The sequence below is a fragment of the Callospermophilus lateralis genome, chromosome 15 (assembly GCF_048772815.1).
Source record: "Callospermophilus lateralis isolate mCalLat2 chromosome 15, mCalLat2.hap1, whole genome shotgun sequence".
In the NCBI taxonomy this organism is placed as follows: Eukaryota; Metazoa; Chordata; class Mammalia; order Rodentia; family Sciuridae; genus Callospermophilus; species Callospermophilus lateralis.
Window position 1 is genome coordinate 73673194 of NC_135319.1, and position 19357 is coordinate 73692550.

General features: G+C 39.0%; 1 long non-coding RNA gene across 1 annotated transcript; it reads right to left on the reverse strand.

The window, feature by feature from the left end:
- Positions 1 to 2550: 2550 nt before the first annotated feature.
- On the reverse strand, positions 2551 to 18064 carry LOC143381442 (uncharacterized). Its single transcript, XR_013088815.1, has 6 exons — positions 17838 to 18064; positions 12999 to 13131; positions 12306 to 12462; positions 8294 to 8408; positions 3735 to 3844; positions 2551 to 3069 (listed from the first exon to the last, which is right to left on the reverse strand). It is a non-coding gene; the product is annotated as an uncharacterized LOC143381442 (long non-coding RNA).
- Between the last annotated feature and the right edge of the window lie 1293 nt (positions 18065 to 19357).

A 19357-nucleotide genomic window follows, 5' to 3' on the forward strand; every position in this document is an offset into this window, starting at 1 on the left:
TATATTTAGATGTTCCACCTCTGGTTGCAAATATAATTACAATTATTATACCCTCTTATTACCTGACCCTTTACCATTCCTTACTACCTTCTTGTTAATTTTTTAATTTACATTTTATTTAGTCTAAGCATATCTGTCCCTATTATTTTTTAGTTTCTGATTTGTCTGGAATCTTTTCCCATACCATCACTTTCAGCTTATGTTTTTCTTTAAGGCTGAAGTATGTGTCTTGTAGGAAGCATATATTGAATCTTTTCTTTTTCTCTATTTAATGTTTGTTCAGCCATCCTAGTCTTTGCATTATTGAATTTCACCTATTCACATTTAAAGCAATTAAGGACAGAAAGGTCAGAACTTGCTACTTACCACTTTGTTTTTTTTTGCAGACTGTTTTGTAGTTCCTTTGTTCCTTCTTTCTCATTTCTTCCTTTTTCCTCTTCACTCTTACTTATCATAGTCAACCATGATGAGGATCTGCCCACCTGACATGGGTACCACTACCAAAACCAGGGAGCCATCTTGGTAGCTCCCATCCACCATTTTTAATGGACAAGTGAAGAACATGACCATCTTCCTTTGTGAGTTGATGGTTTTCTTTGGTGGTTGTTTTAATTCTTTTTTCTTTATCTTTGTGGATCTACTGTACATTTTTGCTATGGTTATTGCCCTATAATAGCTTTTATCCTGCTAAGTTTCAGAACATACAAAAATTATACACTTTTAGCCACCCCATATTTTGTTTTTAAAACTCAGATCTTTGATGTATTTTCTATCAACAAATTATTATAGGTGTAATTATTTATAACATTTGTCTTTTAATCTTTATACAAAAGTGATTTATATACTACCAATATAGAATTAAACATTCTGAAATGTGTTATATATTTACCAGAATTTTATACATACATATGTTTTCATATGACTAAATAGAATCCTTTAACTTCGGCTTTAAGAACTCACTCTAACATTTCTTGTAAGGCAGGTTTACAAGAACTTCCTCACCTTTTGTTTATCTGGGAATATCATTATCTTGCCTCCATTGTGAAGGGCAATCTTGTTAAACACGGTATTCTTGGCTTGCAGAATGTTTTTTCTTTCAGTACACCAAATATATCATCCCACTCTCTCCTAGCCTGCAACGTTTGTGCTGAGAAATTCAGTGACAGATTATGGTGGTTCCATTCTATAAGAAGAGTGTCTTGTCTCTTTTTGAGAAGCTGATTTTGATTTTGAGTGGCCAAAAACTTTCCAATTCAGGATGTCCACAGTTCTATAGATAAGGTTGGCCATTACTACCCTTTCCTCCTAATCTGCATGGCTTCTCTCATCCCTGGTATATCATAAGATCAATCTCGATAATCATTTTTCTTTGTATTTGAACCAAAGTTAGTAGTTAAAAGGTCCTGGCCTTCCTAGCTATTAAAGTTATATCGTGGGAAAGGAGGAAAAAAATGCTTTACTCTTACTTATCATAGTCAACCACGAGGAGGATCTGCCCACCTGATATGGGTACCTCACTACCAAAACCAGGGAGTCATCTTGGCAGCTCTCATCCACCTTTTTTAATGGACACATGAAGAACATAACTAGAATTGATTATGTTTACAGAGTAGAGAGGATATTGCCACTCTTAACAGTAACCCTGAGGGACTGATCTGATCATTGAAGGTGGAACCTTTGTGCCACCAGGGTGATGTGCTTATAAATAAGTGGATCCAAATTATGTCAACACAAGGCACACTTGGAATATTTTGATTTCTGCTCTGGGTTCAAGTGCATTAAAAGCTTTCTTCCTGACACAGAGGGACAGTAATTTCCAAGAAAATTCTGAATATCAGAGGAAAAGGTTGTTCTAGCCCTGGGTGGGCCTTTTGAATTCGTAAAAGGGACAAACCAAAGAAGTCTTGTTTGTCACAGACATCACCAATATGATAATGAAGCTTAAATTTGGGAAGTACAATTTACACACATACATGCACATCAACCTGTGTTTTCAACTTTCCAGCTCCAACAGGATTGGACACACTTGCCCTAGTGACTCTAATTTAAGAAAAGAAAAGAAAAGAAAAAAAGGGTGAAGGGGTTACTTTAACACTTGGGAAAAAAAATATTTTGTGATGGGAACCTACAGGCATTACCTTTTCTCATATTTCCACACTTCAAAGAAAATAGCCTTGGTGTTCCTAAAAACTGAACCCAAAGTGGGGATTACAATCGGGGATTCATTAAGTAAAGTATAGTGCATTCATTCAACAAAATATTATAATGAAACCATTATGATAATACTTATGAAAAGACAACATAATGCTCAGTACCAGGTTAGCACCTAGAACCACATGGACTGCCAGTTTCAACAATTGCATATAAATACATATACTGAAACATGATCCAGATACAAGGCATAAAATATAATCTTATTTATATTTTTACAAATAGTTGAGTTACAAATGACTTTTATTTTGTTACTTAGAAGCTTTCAAGTTCTCTTCTAAAATTGTATTCATCTTTTTTTTGTTTAGAATTAAAAAATATAAATGAAGGTCATAAGAAGGAGAAATCACTTCCAAATAAAATAAAATAATCCAAGTTTAAGACACCTGCTCTTCCAGTCATGGCAGTAGAATTTATGCCTCTGGGGGAATCATCAGAACAATGGGACAAGAACATTTGGAAATGTTTAGAAATACCTGATGCTGTTTTATGACTCAACCCAGATCGGAATCTCCAAAGGTGGAGCCAGCAAAGGAGCTGAGCGATTATGAAAAAAAAAAAAAAAAAAATTCTAATGGCATTTACAGAATTATTCAATGTCATAATTAAATTAGGTTAATGGGTCCAGAGGTAACACAGATACCAACAGGTAAAAGTTACTAGAGGGTATAGAGTTCATCTTACCACAACAAAGAATTCCTACCAATCAGAATTCCTAAGGGAGTTAGCTCACAGCCAGGTCAGTTTCAATCTGAAGTTGCAGGATCATTTGTCTGCGAGGCTGGTGAGGGGTGAGTGCCGGCAGCAGGTAAAGGTCGTGTCAGATGACATCCAAGCTTCCCACCTAGCTCTGAGACCCTGAGGTTCCAGAATTAAAGTTGAGATTTTATTTGAGCAAGAATGCACAGTAGGAATGTAAATGAAAAAATTTGGGCTTAGAGAGTATGTGAATGTTCACTGTCATACAACTAGACACTGGAAGAACAACTGATTTTGAAACTTATGATATGAGGGTGGAGACTTTATACACACACACACACACACACACACACACACACACACACACGAAGCCAGGATATCAACAACTTTTACAATGATTCAGGGAGACAGACCCCTGAATGGTAGACAGGAAGCAATCATGGTGACTTCCCTTTAATTGTTAGCCTTTGTGAAAAGTCTACACTTTTCAGGGACTATATTCATATTTCATCTGGTATCACAATTTTATAAGAGACCACAGGCCAATCCTACATGTTCTCCACTGAGACTTACTTTGAGTTCCCTCAGAGGGCTTAGAAAAGCCCACACAGTTTCCCATTGGTCGACTGTGTCTGAGGCTGGGGTGGGTACTCGTCAAATAGAAGGGAAAGCCCATGGACTTCCACTTGGTTGAACAAAATATTGGTTCCCTGAGTAAGAAGATAAGTGTCTTGAAGAGAAGCAGGGAGCCTCTGCCACTGGTTCCCAGAAAACCCTGTGCTCCCAGCTCTGTCCCTCTTAAGGAATATGTGGAATTTCTCTACCTGAGAAATCCAGGGTCAAAGAAGGGGCCTGGGAGGGGAGGCTTTGTCCATCCTTAGTTTCTGACAGTTTGGCTCTGAATTATAGTTGTGGCTGCTGATGCTTCTCAGTTCTGCATAGAGAAATCAGGGGTGGGAGAAGGGAGAGAGAAAAGGTAAAATAAAGCTTTGTGAATTAGTTATTTTCTTGGGAGAGCAGTTGAATCATTAACACTGTATAAGCAGGACCCTGAGCATTCCAGTTTTGATGACTGGCAATTTCTTTAGGGTGAAGGAAAGAAAGCAATAAAAATCATTCCAATTACCATTTATTAAGCAACTATCCTGTGTCAGGCATTCTCCTAAGAGCATTTTACCTATATTGATTCATATCAGCCTCTTGAATATCTCAGGAAGTGGTTCTTACTATTACGCTCTTTTAAGATGAGGAAACACAGTGTCAGTAACTTGCCCAAGGTTACCATGTGGTCAGTGGTAGAACTGAGAATTAGGCTGGGGCTGTCCCACTCAGGGCCCATGCTTCCCTAGAGAGCAGTATTATCCCTACGGCCCAGGGGAAGAAATTATGCTCAAAAAAGGTCAGAATTGACACAACCAATGAAGAGAAAATCAGAACAAACACCCCAGTCTCCTGGATCAGGTCCAATGCCCAAACCTAAAAAAGAACATCCTGGAATAGAACAGTGTCCCCAGTGTCACTTGCATCTTATGAAACTCCTTGGTTCAAAGGAACTTCCTGAACAAACTTCAGTAGAAAAGACTGACAGACAGATTGAGCCAAACAGAGACTGAGAATTCACAGGGCACCCAGAAGGAGCGGAAGCCCTCCCTGTGCTGAGTGCTCTCCTTGCATGAATTCCTCACAAATAACCCGGGTATTGACTCTAACCTCATCTCAGATCCCAGAGCCAGCTAAAGCAGAAGCGGGATATGAAGCTTATCTCCCCCTGACTCAGTTCAGGCCTCACTGCCTCACATCACACTTCAACTCGCCAAATCAAGAGTTCTTCACACAGCGTAATGGCTAACACCATTTAAATTTATCCTAAGTCACTTTGACCTTAATAGAACACTGTTAAAATGTTCTCAAATATCTTAGCCTTTAATAATTAATTAAGTGGTGCTCATAAACTAGATAAGGCTGACCCTGTTGTAATGAGCTGCTTTATTTTCCCTCATATAATTTTACTGATTACTTTTCACTGAAGTAATGTCTGTCTTCAGGAACCAAGTTTCCTTTTGTAAGTTTTGGCTTCCATGTTACCATTTCCTAGACTAAGAGATCCAAACTCAAACCCAGGTCGAATGGGTGACGGGAAGATTTTCACAAAGAAGAAAACAGACTACTTTTAATCAAAATGAGCTTACGAAGACAGAAAGGGAGAAAGAATATGTATCCCACTTGCAGCCGGCATAGCAGGAATGAACTCAGGCAGCCACTGGTACTTACTAAATTGCTTACTTACCAGGAGCACTTTCAGTGAAGACCTGAAATCAGATCATGAGGAAGACTTTAACCTCAAGTCAGGGTAAAACAGGGGTCTGTGTTCAAAAGAAATGGGCTTGAACTAGAACCTAATTCTTCATAATACAGTGGTACCAGAATTCACTGGGTAGGGACCCCAAGGATACAGAAGTGCCAACTCTTGGAACAACTTCACCACACATCTGGAAACAGAATCTGATACCTCCTAAGATGGTGCTACTATCCATCCTGCCAATACCTATGTAGCCCCGATACTTTCAGTAATATGTCCATGAATAGTCACCCACTGATTCAATCAAAAGTTCTACCTTCTATAGTTTCTTAAACTGGTTTTGCAATTAGGTTAATGAAATTCAGAATTTTCAGTAGGAATGGGACATTAAGTCACCACAGCAAAGCATCAGTCAATCACTACCAATCAGTCTCACATTCTATATGCTCTTTACACACCACTTTTGCACCCTGTTCTGTCTCCCATATCAAGGCTCAGGAGGAATCTCAGATCCTCACCTGAGATACTTGCATGAAGGATAACTTTGAAGGAAGAAAGTTGGAAGAGAAGAAAATTGGCAATGAAGGGACATCCTTCATCTCTCATTCATTTTTAATTCATTCCAAATTGAACAAATGACCCTTCATTTCATAGGAGTCCTAGGATATTTGTTAGGAAAGGAGATGAATGGATAGTTTATTAGGTTAGGACAGAAGACTATGAATTATTCCCATGATTTTATTTTTTAACATGAAAAAGAAAACCCTGGCTATGAAGCTAATATGTACATCTTACAGTCTTTTAGGATAACTTGATCATATTAGGATATTTCAATAAAGGTTGGAAAAGCATCAGAAACAATTTCAGTGATAACTGACAAGGATGCTAAAACTGGCTGAGAAATCTCACCTAGAACTCTGGTTGTTTGCCTTAAAGAATTTCATTTTAAGTTTTACAGCAGAATTGATTCATGTTTTTCTTAACCACCTAAACTAATAATATATATCTCACTCAGGAAGCATTGGTCAGAAAATGGAAGGGATCAGGAGTGGCAGCTCATCTCTGTGCTGCCATGAACTAGGAAGGAGTTTATAATGAACAACAGTGGGGTCACCAACGGTGGGGGGATGGTTCTGCTCAAGGCAATGCTGGCCATGTTCCTGACCTACAAATTCTCCCTCAGGGAGAAGTCATGGCACAAGTCCTTGCTTTTGCTCAGAATGACTTATAGGGGAACATGTGGGATTTGCATTTGACACCTAGGGTCAACACTGTAAGGAACTATATGGAATTTTTACTTAACACGCAGGCCTCAATCAAGCAACAGAAGCCCCATATATTAGAAGCTTTTTGTACAGTCATCATTAATTGAAAATTCAACAATGAGTCCACAGGCTAGATGCCTTATGCTGAACATTTATGTCCCCACAAAAATTGTATATTGAAACCCAGCCCCTAATGTGATGGAGTTTGGAGGTGGAGACTTCAGCAGGTGACTGGAGATTATTAGTGCCCTTATAAATGAATTCTCAGAGAGCTCAGCCATCCTCTTCTACCATGAGAGGACACAGAAATAGGATGTGTACCTATGAACCAGAAAGCAAGCTCTCACCATGTACCAAATCTGCCAGTACCTTGTTTTAGATTTCCCAGTCTCCAGAACTATGAAAAAATATATATTCCTGTTGTTTATAAGCCACCCAGTCTATGGTACTTTGTTATAGCACCACCAACTAACTTAAAATACCAGAAGGCACTGTACTGCCAAGATCAAGTGCCAACAACCTAAAGTCATGTGCACACATTCACAGACATAAAAACACTCACACAATATCTCAGTGGTACTGGGGCTCCATTAGCCTTGCAAGTAAAAATGGAGGTAGAGAACGGCACGGCAGAGCAGCATTTCCTCCTCCTTACTGGGAACCACAAATTCTGCATCTCTAACTTTCATAATACACATTTGTATAATTGTCATGGTCGGAATTGTTGGTATTTATCTTTCTTGACTCTTCTTTTCCTATCATCCTTCTTAGGTTCCCAAGGATATACATCCTAAAATCTGTATCAAATCTATTTTAATCTATGTTCACCCATCTCTATATTTATCCTGCTAATTCTAGCCATCAAAATTTCTTATCTGTGCCTGTAATCCCACTGGGCAGGGAGGCTGAGGCAGGAGAATTTTTAGTTCAAAGCCAGCCTCAGCAACTTACTGAGACCCTGTCTCTAAATAAAATATAAAGGGGCTGGGGATGTGGCTCAGTGGTTGAGTGCCCCTGAGTTCAATCCCCAGGACCAAAACAACAACAACAACAACAAAATTCTTGCCTGAGTTATCCCCCTAACTCTTCTCCTTGTCTCCAAGATAGGAGGTCTGTCTGTATGTAGTTTGCTCCACATTTGTCTACTGATTTTTAACAAAGACATGAATATCAAAACCCCATATTTGCATGTAGAACAAACATTTGAGATGTTTTAATAGTTTTATAATATAGAGGAAAAGACAAACAATTCAAATCAGCACAAATATAAAAGGCATAGTTAAAAATGGTGTCCTGATTTAGGCCATCTAGGGGTTATTGAACTTTCCTATAAAGGGACAGTCTGGAAATGCTTTGCAGGACAAGTGATCACTATTACAATTACCAAAATCAACTATTTAGGACAGAAACATCCAAAGTCAATAGGAAAAGCAAATGCTTGATTGTGTTCCATTAAAAATTCATTTAGAAAAAAGCAGGTGGAAAAAAACACATTTGTTCCACACATAGTTTGCCTGTCCCTGTACTAGATCATTACTCTCACGTTCTAAAAAGCAAATGTGTCCAAGTCTTTGACACTGTCATATCTCCTCATCAGCATGGACTCCAAGGCATACTCGGCCAGAAAATGAAATGACCAATCCCAGTTTGATGTCCAGATGAGCTTTTAAATGCTCAAAGCCACTGGATACCTAAAGCACAGGATCATCTTAATATGAGAACCTTGGTCTTTGTGGGCTGACCTAGAAATCTAACTACTCATGTAAATTCTGTTTCAAAGGCAAAATATATTATAATAAAAAAATAAAAAATGAAATACCACTTTTGTGAAGTCAGGAGCCACTGTACAAGCTTTTGCAAAGGAAATGTGGTGACTGCTGGTTAGCCCTGGAATCTGGTGCATATCTCATAAGGCCTTGACTGTGATAGGGCACCTAAGAACAAAAAATTCAGAATTCACATGTCAAATCATTAAAAATGCTTATTAGTATAGTAGGGAAGATTCTAATGAATAAAGAATAAGCTTTGCTCTGGAACTTTTTGAAAACATTGATGAATTTCAAGTTTTGCATTGCTATGCTGTTCCTTTGTCTTTAACTTTGATTCTCTTTGCACATATGAACCCATGTTCTTGATTCAGCCTTGATTCTTTCTGTCTCCTCCTTTCTCCATATCTCTATCTTACTTCTCCTTCTGTCTTTGTTCTAAATTTCCTTCCACTGAAGTAAAAGACCATTTAGTGTCTCACCACCATTACTGAGCAAGTGCTTGCCTTCCTATGCATACATAGTATGTGTGTCTGTGTGTGTGCATGAATTTTATGGCAGACACATAAATATCAAGGTCAACCTAGTGTCTGAGACTCAAATTTAATTATATACATATATTTTTTTTTCATTTTGTTTTTTGAAAGTATAGAGACTAGGATGTCTAAGAACTTTGCCTAGTTTTACTGGTACAATTACCTTCAAACCTATCTCTTCTCTAATTTAAAAATTTAATGAAGAAATGCCTGAAAACACTTGCTATTACACATTCAAAAGAAGAAAAAAAGCGGCTTTCTTGCCTTTGCCATAAAAATTATCTACAAAGACTTGTAATTAGAGGGATTATTTTTTTGTCAAATTCAGTTGCCTTGAATTAAGTATAATAAAGATAAGTTCACTATCCTATTATTTTTAATTTCAGATTTCTAAAAAATATAATACACATTGTCTATGATCCTAGAAGAAATATCATAAAATACAATTTAATTTATAATCCAAATGCTCATTGATAATCGATAATGTTTTAGCTCTATTTTCCAGATTTACTTCACATCTTCCATTTTTGTTTATAAAAATATAAATGAATTCAAGAAAAAGTTTACTAAGCTCCTATTATGTACCAGATGCCCAATTAAATATTTGAGATACACTAGGCAACTCAATAAATATGTCTCTGCCACCATGGATTTATAATCTTACTGTATTTGAAATTTATGTTTTAAATTTTTTGTTTGCCAAATACATTTTCCTAGTTGCATACGTTGAGATATTATGTACAATATATAATTAATAATCTGTAACATGTAATTATATAAATATTTAATGGGTATATAATATTCTCTAATATTTATGTACAAAGTCACAGGTTTTATTTCCTTTTGCACAATACAAAAGTAAAGAAAAACAATAAAAAGTTATTAAAAATTTAGTATTTGCCCTGAACAAATATGACAAAATAGAGGCCTAGAGCTGCCAAATTATTTTCATGAAGTTATAGAGTTCATAAAGAATGAAGCAATATTTCATACCCAAGGCACCTTTTTCCAGAGTCTTTGCTATTAATCATTACATTATAGTTTGAAGACTGTACTTTTTTTTCCTCATAATGCATATAGTTTTATGTGGTTAACCAGGAAGGATGGTTCCCTGAAACTCATTGTCATTATTGGAAATACAAAGCAAAGTGACTATTTCCAGAGGAAGGGCCCTTTCTTGGGAAAGGTCAGTCTATTCTTTCTGAAGAGCTGGCACGACAAGCTCTCTGTGCAGCAGTGTCTCTCCACCACTTGCTTGGGAGGATTTCACCCTGCTGCATTCATACACTCCTTCAAGAAGTGATTGAAAGCAGTGAACTTCAACTTAAAAAAATGCTCATGTGCTCATGATGTGTAGGCAATCCCAGGAGGTTCAGACTCCGAAGCCTTTAAAGGAACCTTCTGGGAAAAGTTTTTCCCTCTTTCCAATGTTCATAAAGATCATCTGAGGGGTATTAAAGAATGAGTATTCCTGTTCACTCCCCTGTCCCCTCCAACAAAATACTAATTCTGAAGTCTTAATTTACCTGAATTTAAATGTAGGTAACTCAGGATCTTACCTCAATGCTAGCCCATTAGAAAATACAGAGCAAGTCAGGTGAGAACTGAGGACAATACTTCCAAAGCACAGTTACAAATCCCTCTTCAGTGAGTGTGGTAAGAAGTAAAGAGCAGAATAGAAGAGCTTTCTATCAGCTGGCCGATGAGTGTGTTCCCACATGCTCTGCTATTCTGGTTAAGGAATATGCCCATACTTTTGGCTCATGGGAACAGTCTGATTAGCCAATCACCTGATATCCTGTCTTAGTAGCAATATATTACAAGGAATATGCACATGAAGTCTCTCTAGGCTTAACGGCCAGCATCAGGCCCCACCATAGCCCTCTTGGATAACAAGTTTCAGGTGATCCACATGGGTGACACTACATGAGCTACTCACAAGGATAAATAGAAGCCATCAAAGGAATTAACCAGGTCAGTGACCTGAAAACAGGGTCACCTGGAAAGGAGCATACACAGATTTTCCTTCTCATGCCAAGAGTTCTCCCCACCATCACATTCAACTGACCTAACAACATCTCTAAGAAACTCCAAAATAAACCCATACACTACTCCGATTTCTGCTGTGCCCCCCTTTTGGTAGGTAGTTTGGGGTAGGTTTCTTTAACATCTTTGAGTCTTGATTTTCACAATGTTAGAATAGAGATAAAAACCTACTTAGAATTGCTATAAAGATTACATTAGATAATATGCTGATATGCTGCAGTGAGTTTACAGAGAATTGTTTAAAAGATGTGCTGATTTTTACTACTGTAGTTATAATTCAGCTTCTATTGGCCCATCTGGCTAGAGCAGTGGTTCTGGTTAGAAAACTGGCCCCTGCCCCATTACCAACCTCCAGCACCACTTAGGTTCAAAAACAGCAAAGGGAATAATTGATAATTATATCTGATTATAAAATATTTGCATCAATAGGCAATGTGTGGTTTGCACAGCATTACCAAAGCTTGTCATGCCCAGCCTGTTATCGAAGAGGATGTGTGGGAGCTGGCATCTGATTTCTCCTGCTGGATCCTGACCCATGAGGACCAGCATGCACTTCATTGCTTTTAATTTCCAGGTCATGACCAGTTTCATAACATCCCTCACTGTGATTAGTGCTGCCTATGTTTAAGCTTCCTGACTTAACTAGATTTCACCTATTATATTACAGAGGGAACAAAGGGACTCTACTGCATTCACCTCCCTGACACCTTCTGCAATAACATCAGCTACAATTTATCTTATCAGTGAGGTGTATCAGAGTCCAACATAAGTTGGATAAATGGGGGCAGGGAGGCAGGTAGACACCTTACTTGCAATAAGTCTTATCAGCACCCTGGAAGGTCATCTTTTAAAGACTAATAAATGATTCAGAGTTAGTCTAGACTAAGAATCTTGCTCCAAAGCCCCGTACATATAACTTGCATAGATTCTCCTAGAACTCTGTGCCAATCTCTACATTTCCCAGTGATGGTTTCTTATGGGCAGGAGCACAGGTTTCTGCCAAAGCACACACTGTGAATTCAGCTCTAACTCTTCCTTAGCATATGGCAAAACAGACATATAAACAAAAACAACAAAGTCCTGAGAGCACCCAGGCATCAGTGGAATGCTGGGTCTCAAATCTCAGTCCCTCTTCCTCCAACAACTGATGTGTAAATTATGCTCCTAAATCAGTAGTTCCTTCCTCTGTTTCATCTCCTGTGAAATAGAGGTAATGATGATCTCTCTTTTCTCTCTTAGGTCTGTCATGAGAATAAAACTAAAGTAATGTGACAAAATTCTTCAAAAGTGAACCATTTTGAAAAGTAAAAAGGCACCTCACTGATTTAAAGTGGCATAAAAACATTTAGGAGATCTGTAGAAATCTTTTATGTACATGCAAAAGTTCATGTAGGTTTTCCTACAGAGGATTTTTTTTCCCCCTGCCTACGTTTTGAATTGGGCTCTGTTCTTTCATTAAAAACCTTGCATGGTAACATTTCACCTTGTTTCTTGTCAGCCTTTGGACTACTGCACCCATGTGATCAGAGCAGAGCCGGGCTCCTCAGGAGTGATGGTGACATGCCGTGGAGTCTGGTTCCACTTCAAGGATATTGTTTGGCCCATTTCCCACCAGAGAACAGATGCCTTCTACACAGTTTCTAGAAGTGTATGATAACAAATTAAGAATCACATTAAGAGAGGCCACAGAAATTGCATAAGTAAATTTAGAGAGATAAAGAGAATTGTTGGTCTGAACAGCCTGGCTGGGGATGTCACTTAATAGAGGGAGTTTACCAAATAAAAAACCGCCCCCCTTTTTTTCTAAATCTGCATATGAGAAAGAAATCAGAATAAAAAGCAGCAAAACCTCCTCAATGATATTTATATATGCAAATAAAGGCAGTTACGTTTCTAAGAGATAACACAGATTTGTGTGTGTGTGTGTGTGTGTGTGTGTGTGTGTGTAGCTTTTCAGTTTCTCATGAGCATAACATATACTACCTTCATTCCAAACTGATGTTATAGATTAGGGATCTCTCACCTTCCTACATCTGTTCTTGCTATTCCTCTCACATGCTTATAGTTATTTCAAATTTCTCCTTTTAAACTTTTCTCTACTATGGATGGCTCAATTTAAGTACCACCCTTGTCACAAGCCTGCCCAGCCACCCCAACCAGAAGGTTCTCCCCTCACCTTTACTTTTTTAGTGCTCTTGACATTCAGAGGATGTGCATCTTCTACTGTCTCAACGAAGGTTCATAACTTATACCACTTCATATGCACTCCTAGATCAGCACCTGGGACAGATTAGGTGCTCAGAAAATATCTGCAGAATTAAAAGTTAATAAGATAATGTTATTAAATTGTCAGCACTATTTCTGACAGAGTTAATACCCCTTAAATGTTTGTAATTATTGATATCATTAGTAAAATACTCCATGTATTTTTGCAACTAATTCTATGATTTTAAAAATCCTTTTTAAGAGAGAGATGAATCATTCTCAGAGTCAATATTTACTTATCTTTTCTAAACGATGTAAGTAAATGTCAAAGAGGTAATATTTATTCTCAGGTTAAGCACTTTGTTGCCAAAAATTATGTGTTTGCCAACCCAAAGATCATATCAAAGAAATCAATAAGGCTTTAGTACAAATATCAGTACCTGATGTAAACTAATGGCTTTCAAATTTTAGAAATTTCTGTACACATACATGTATAAGAACAATAGGAAAAAGCCTCATCATGTGCATCATGTGAGATGCAAGGTTTGCTCACTCTCAAGGGTATCCATCACAGTGGCATCTGTTTTTCCCCAGAACTTTGCTTTGCAAGAACAGGTGTTCAGCAGTTTCGGGTTGGATACCTTAATACATTGGTTGAGACCTGAATGGGGCTTCATTGACGTTACCTACCTACCATGTGTCCTTAGAAAGCAGAAAACAGGTATTTTCCCTAGTGTTGAGAGATAGACTGTAAGAAGAGCAGAGATTCAAATGGAAGTCATATGTGTTCTTTTCTTCTACAGGAAGAAAGTGTTACTATGCATTAGCATTTTTATTAGAATCAGAGCCTTGAGCATGAAAGGAAAATTTCAAGTTTTCTAAAGAAAGCCAATTACCTTATTCTATAAAAAGGTAATAAATTAGTCAATTTTGAACTAAAATCAGATTTTATTGTAAACACTGAATGTGTTAACCCCCAAGGTTAGATTTCAAAATGTGCAGATGACTGCATGTTCAATGACTCACCCAAGTGTTGATTTCATGACTTAAAAGATGAGGAGGAGCATGTAAGAACAGTGTAATTACCACTAGAGTTAGCAATGAAATATGACAGGTGTGTGTTAAAATCATTCTGTTTTCACAAAAAGATGGAGTTTCCATATCTAGGATTTGCCTGTTCCCAACATCTTCTGAAATCCATACAAGGTGAATATTATTATAGACAGAACTTAAAAGGCTCAGCTTTCTAAGTCTTACATTAAAGTCTACAAAGCAAATGTAGGTTTTGGAGTCAGATCAATGTAGATTCTAAATCATGGTTATACTTAACCTTTCATATGTCCTTGGCCAAATGAATTACCTTTTCTGAAACTTGGTTTCTTGTTTTCTTCAATAGGACTGATAATCACACTCTTACAAATTATTGTTAAAGCTAAACTATTAGGCATTTACCATAAATTGGCCTGGTTTAATTACCAAAGCTGTTATTAATACATGTAGGTCTAAAAATAGCAGAAGGCAAACATGCATATCAAAAAACCCGTGAGTCATGCAATTTGATAAATAAAAACATCAATGCTATCATTATCATGTAAGTTATGTACTACAGATAACTGCCTTTGGCTAATATCTCTTTGAACAACATTGACAATGGTAAAGACACTGGGAATGAAAAACTGAAACATTTAAATGACATGCAGCAAAAAATATGAAGAGGGTTATTAAAATTTACCATCTAAGCCTTAATGATTTCTTTGATATGATCTTTGGGTTGGCAAACACATAATAGCAATTTCACAAGAATCAATAAGTAAATGCTGGTTAGCATTTTGGTACTCAGTTGAAGTATCTCTCTCTCTCTCTCTCTCTCTCTCTCTCTCTCTCTCACACACACACACACACACACACACACACAACACAAAGCACTAAGTATTACAAATACAACTAGAACATAGCACAGAACATTGTTAAAAGTGAATGGCACAGAGGAAACATGGTCTCAACAAATCATCTATTCTCAGAATCTTTCATGCCCCAAGATCCCCACAATTGGTCTAAATCTAGCAAAGATTCCCATCAAAAAGGCTGTCCCACATGACAAGGCTGCAAGTACTTATACTTGGATTTCAATTTGGGGAATTCTTCTTGACATATACACAACACACACACACACACACACACACACACACACACACACATACAATATGTATGTGTAAGGAAAAGTTTTATCTTCTAACTTCTGTCCTAGAAACATGAGCAAAAAGGCAAAGTGAGCAAAAGAGGACAAGGAAAGCATCCAGAATTCTTGAAGAGTTAAAGAGACAGTCTACTTATTCATACCTCTACTGCAGGTAGGGTCATAATCATTAGTCCTTCCTTAGCTACAGCTTTCAGCTAAAGATCAGACAAGTCCGAAGGGTGCACAATGCTGTGCACCCCACTTCTATCTTCAAGAGAAATCTAAGTGAGAAAATATAAGTCTCTGATTTCATCTTCAGATTTGGAATTTATGTCTCCTTTAATGACCTGAGAGAAAGTGTATGACAATAGTGTCCTTTTATGTGTAATAAGATATATGATTCTGTGTATTAGTCTTCAGTGGCACTGACTTCACTTTACAGATGAGGAAATTCATATTGAGATTATGAGGACAACGTGTTAAGGGCACATGACAAACACACAGGCCTAGAACTCAGGTCTTAAGTCTGATTTGCATTTCATCAAGTTGCCTACATGTAAGAGCTTGCCTTGGACTCCCCACCCCACAATTCACAAAATCAATAACTCTAAATTTTCCCTCCTCCATGAGGCTCTGACTGATAAATATAGCTAGATGAAACTGATAAGCATTTTTTCTGACCATATGTGCATATATATTGAAAAAGTACTGTGTGTGTGTGTGTGTGTGTGTGTGTGTGTGTGTGTGTCTGGGGTTGCATTAAGAAACTGGCTTCAGAGGCAAGAGCTCACTAGTTAGCAAACTTGGTGCTCAAACCTTCAATCATTCCCCATTACTTATTACAGTCACTAGCTTTTATAGATGGCTCCATTTACACAAACCTGAACCACACCATGTCTACTAGGCCTATGAGCACAAACGTGTGCATTAAAAACTGGGCATTTTTTCAGTCATTTCTTCAATGAACAAATGAGAATTTGGATGGCATTTCTTTCTGTCTCATTCAGCCTAAAAATCTTCCAAGACAACGAGATAATTTGTAGCTTGTTGAACCCCAAGTTCCTTTTCCCCCAGATTAAACTTGATATGTTTGAAGTCAGAAATTTTACTACATAAAAAAAGTGGAAAAAACAGTTTTATAAATTCAAATTTAACTGGGATCAATGATTTTAGTGGTTTTTAATAATATTAACTATTTCATATATAAGATACAATTGTTAAGATAGGGAATGAGAGTCAAGGTGTCTAGGAGCTGGATGGAGCCTCTGTTGTATTTATTTCAACAAACTTGTATAGAAGGACATATAAAGCAAAGCTTGTATCCTGAAGGTTCAATATGAGGATGGTGTGGAAGTTCTCAGGACAGGACTATCAAGTCTGGCTGCTGCTGTTATAATTCGCCTCAATACAATCTATTATTATATTCCAAAATAGTTCCCAATGAGTAAATGTTTATGTTAAATGCTCTAAACTTTTATTTCAAAAGCTAACAATGAGCAAAACTAAAGTTACATGTCTCTGGGAAGGTTATTGGCAATTGCCTTACAAATAAAGATAGGATGTGTGGTGCTGGGGTAGGTAATCAGTGACCATTTCAGACTAAGCTTTCAATTTCCTGTTAATTAAACTAAATAAATAAGTATTCATTTAGTTTAATTTTTACCTATTCACAATTTCAACATTCTTACTATCTACTTCTTTGTCAGCCTGTAAAATTTTGACATACTTTTAAAATGGTCTATAATCATCAAAACCAAAGTTGTTATTTTAAACAATCTGCCAATGAGTTTCCAGGTTCACTTTTCAGTTTGGGCATGGCTCCAGATCCCCAACTTTCATCTCTGCTAGCTTCTTTAGGTCCACAGAAGCCCACCACAATCTCTCTCCCCAGGGCCCGCCTGCTATAATCTATCAATTCCTTTCCTCTCCATAAAAAATGTCCAATCTCTTTGCTCTTCACTAGTGGAGGTCAGGCAAGGGGCAGGGGCACTGAGTTTCTGTCACTTGGATATTGACCTTTCCAAGAGTGGAACACATTTGAAAAAACCAATAATTCACCTGGAAAGTCACAACTCTGAAACAAACAAGTATATATGCACACACGAACACACAAACACACACACACTGGGGTCCTGAGAAAGAGAGTACAGGCTACCCTCTAAGTCTCTAAGTTGAATCCTTCTGAGGATTACAAACAGGGACTGCATGGAAAGGCAGTGATTATCCACTGGAGATCTCTGTACCCCTTCTGAATGACTCTGTAAATATGTCACTTGGGGCTTACACACAGCATGTAAAGGGAAATCTTTGGGAGAATGTCACTGATCTAGAGTTAACCCCTTCACCACATTTCAGGCACTTAATATCCTCCTACTCTGCCTGGTCTCTCCAGCTCCAGAAGCCACAGTGACAGGAAGTAGGCATTTACCTGCTCAATTGAAAGTTTCTTTTAGGGTGAGGTCCTGGAAGGACAGAGACCTATCTTAGAATCGATACAACTTTTGGAAGGACGCAGGGAAAGCCTTTATTTTGCACACATGCTAGGTCAGAAGCATGGTCCCACAGCGCACGCACTTTATCACTTGCCACCCCGCAGCTCTGTGACCCCGCCCGTCCAGCTTCTCTACTCACAGGCTGTTGTGGTCACACCAAAGCTGCAGTCTCCTTATTGCATACAGCTTCTTGTCACCGCTGCTAGCAGGCTGTTTGCCAGCCTCGGCTCCTCCATCTGGAGGCCTGAGGCCGTGGCTTTTTCTTACTCTGGCTCCTGGTTCCAGACTCCCATGGTCCCACAGGCTTCGAGTTCTTTAGGGCTCCTGCTTGCTCTCTCCGGGATCCTGGCTAGCGGCCCTCTGGGAGAGGAGAGGAATAGCAAGAGCTCACCTCGCAGCTACCAAAGAGGGGCTCCTGAGCTGGGGCCCAGGATCCCGAGGAGTAGCTGAACCCAGGTGCGCAGAGTTTCTGGAGCCCAGCGCAGGCAGGAGAGCGCTCAGCGCGGCCAGGGACCCGCGGTGGGTGTCAACGTCTCCCATCCCAGGGAAGGAGAGGGGATCCCAGACCTCAAGCGGCGGCGCAGGGCTCTCCGCTTTCCGCTAGCGGAGGGGGCAGACGCTCAGCTCTACAACTCGGTCCAAGTTGGGCCACTGTGGGGGGCGGGCGGAGGCGGCGCTGGGCAGGTCGCTGCCGCTTGCGCAGAACCAAGCGCCGCCACGCGGCCTGCGGGCTGCAGCCTCAGTCTCGGGACCGTGGCCGCCAGCACTGCTCACAATTGGGACGCCAGCTGCGGAGACCCAGGTGCTGTGCTGGCTCGTACACGGCTCAGCACTGCTGCAGGACCAGATCCTGGTACACACGTGCACCGCCGCGGACCCTCCCCATCTGCTCTCCACACCTCTAGTTGTGGAATCTTGCCAGCGTCTTGGGGAGGGGGTGGGGACTTTCCTACTCTTTCCCTATTGATCTCTGTAAATGGACACCTTGAGCTACACAGCACAGACACTGTGTCCTGGCTGAAAGACACCAAAGAACAGCAGCCCGCATCCGATGCGGATTGTGTGTGGAAAGCAAGAGAGAGAGAGTCCAGTGATGTCTGATCTTGTGTGTTTGTTTGCTTCTCTCATAGTCACCACACTTTACTCCCTTTTCCTGACCTTGTACAGCACTCATTCTGACTAAAAGCAGTCTTGCACAATGCCATTTGAAAGAGCACATTACTACTAGCCTTGTAAGTATTCAGTGGTAGCACACAGGACTTCCTCCGCACTCCCAAGAACTCGAAGGTAAAAGCAATAAAGAAACCCAAAATTGTGACTTGCGCTCTTTTAGTTTTCACACACCTTTGCAGTTTCAGGGATTAGCACGAAAACAAAGATTTCCTAGGAAAACAGTAAGTTACTGGAGACAGATCTGTGTTGCACAGATTTTGCAATTGTTGAACAAATGCACTGATTTATTTATTTGTATCAGTCCCCACTCTCGTCCCCTTAAGGCAACTGATACATCTTTCAAAATCTTGGGATAAAGTTTACATACAAAAGTCAGTCTTCTATTTATGTGCAATGTGCTCACCATTAACTTGCTATGGGGTCTTGGGGAATCGCCATACTTGATTGCCTAATATTGAAAAGCCCACAACTGAGGAACCATCTACA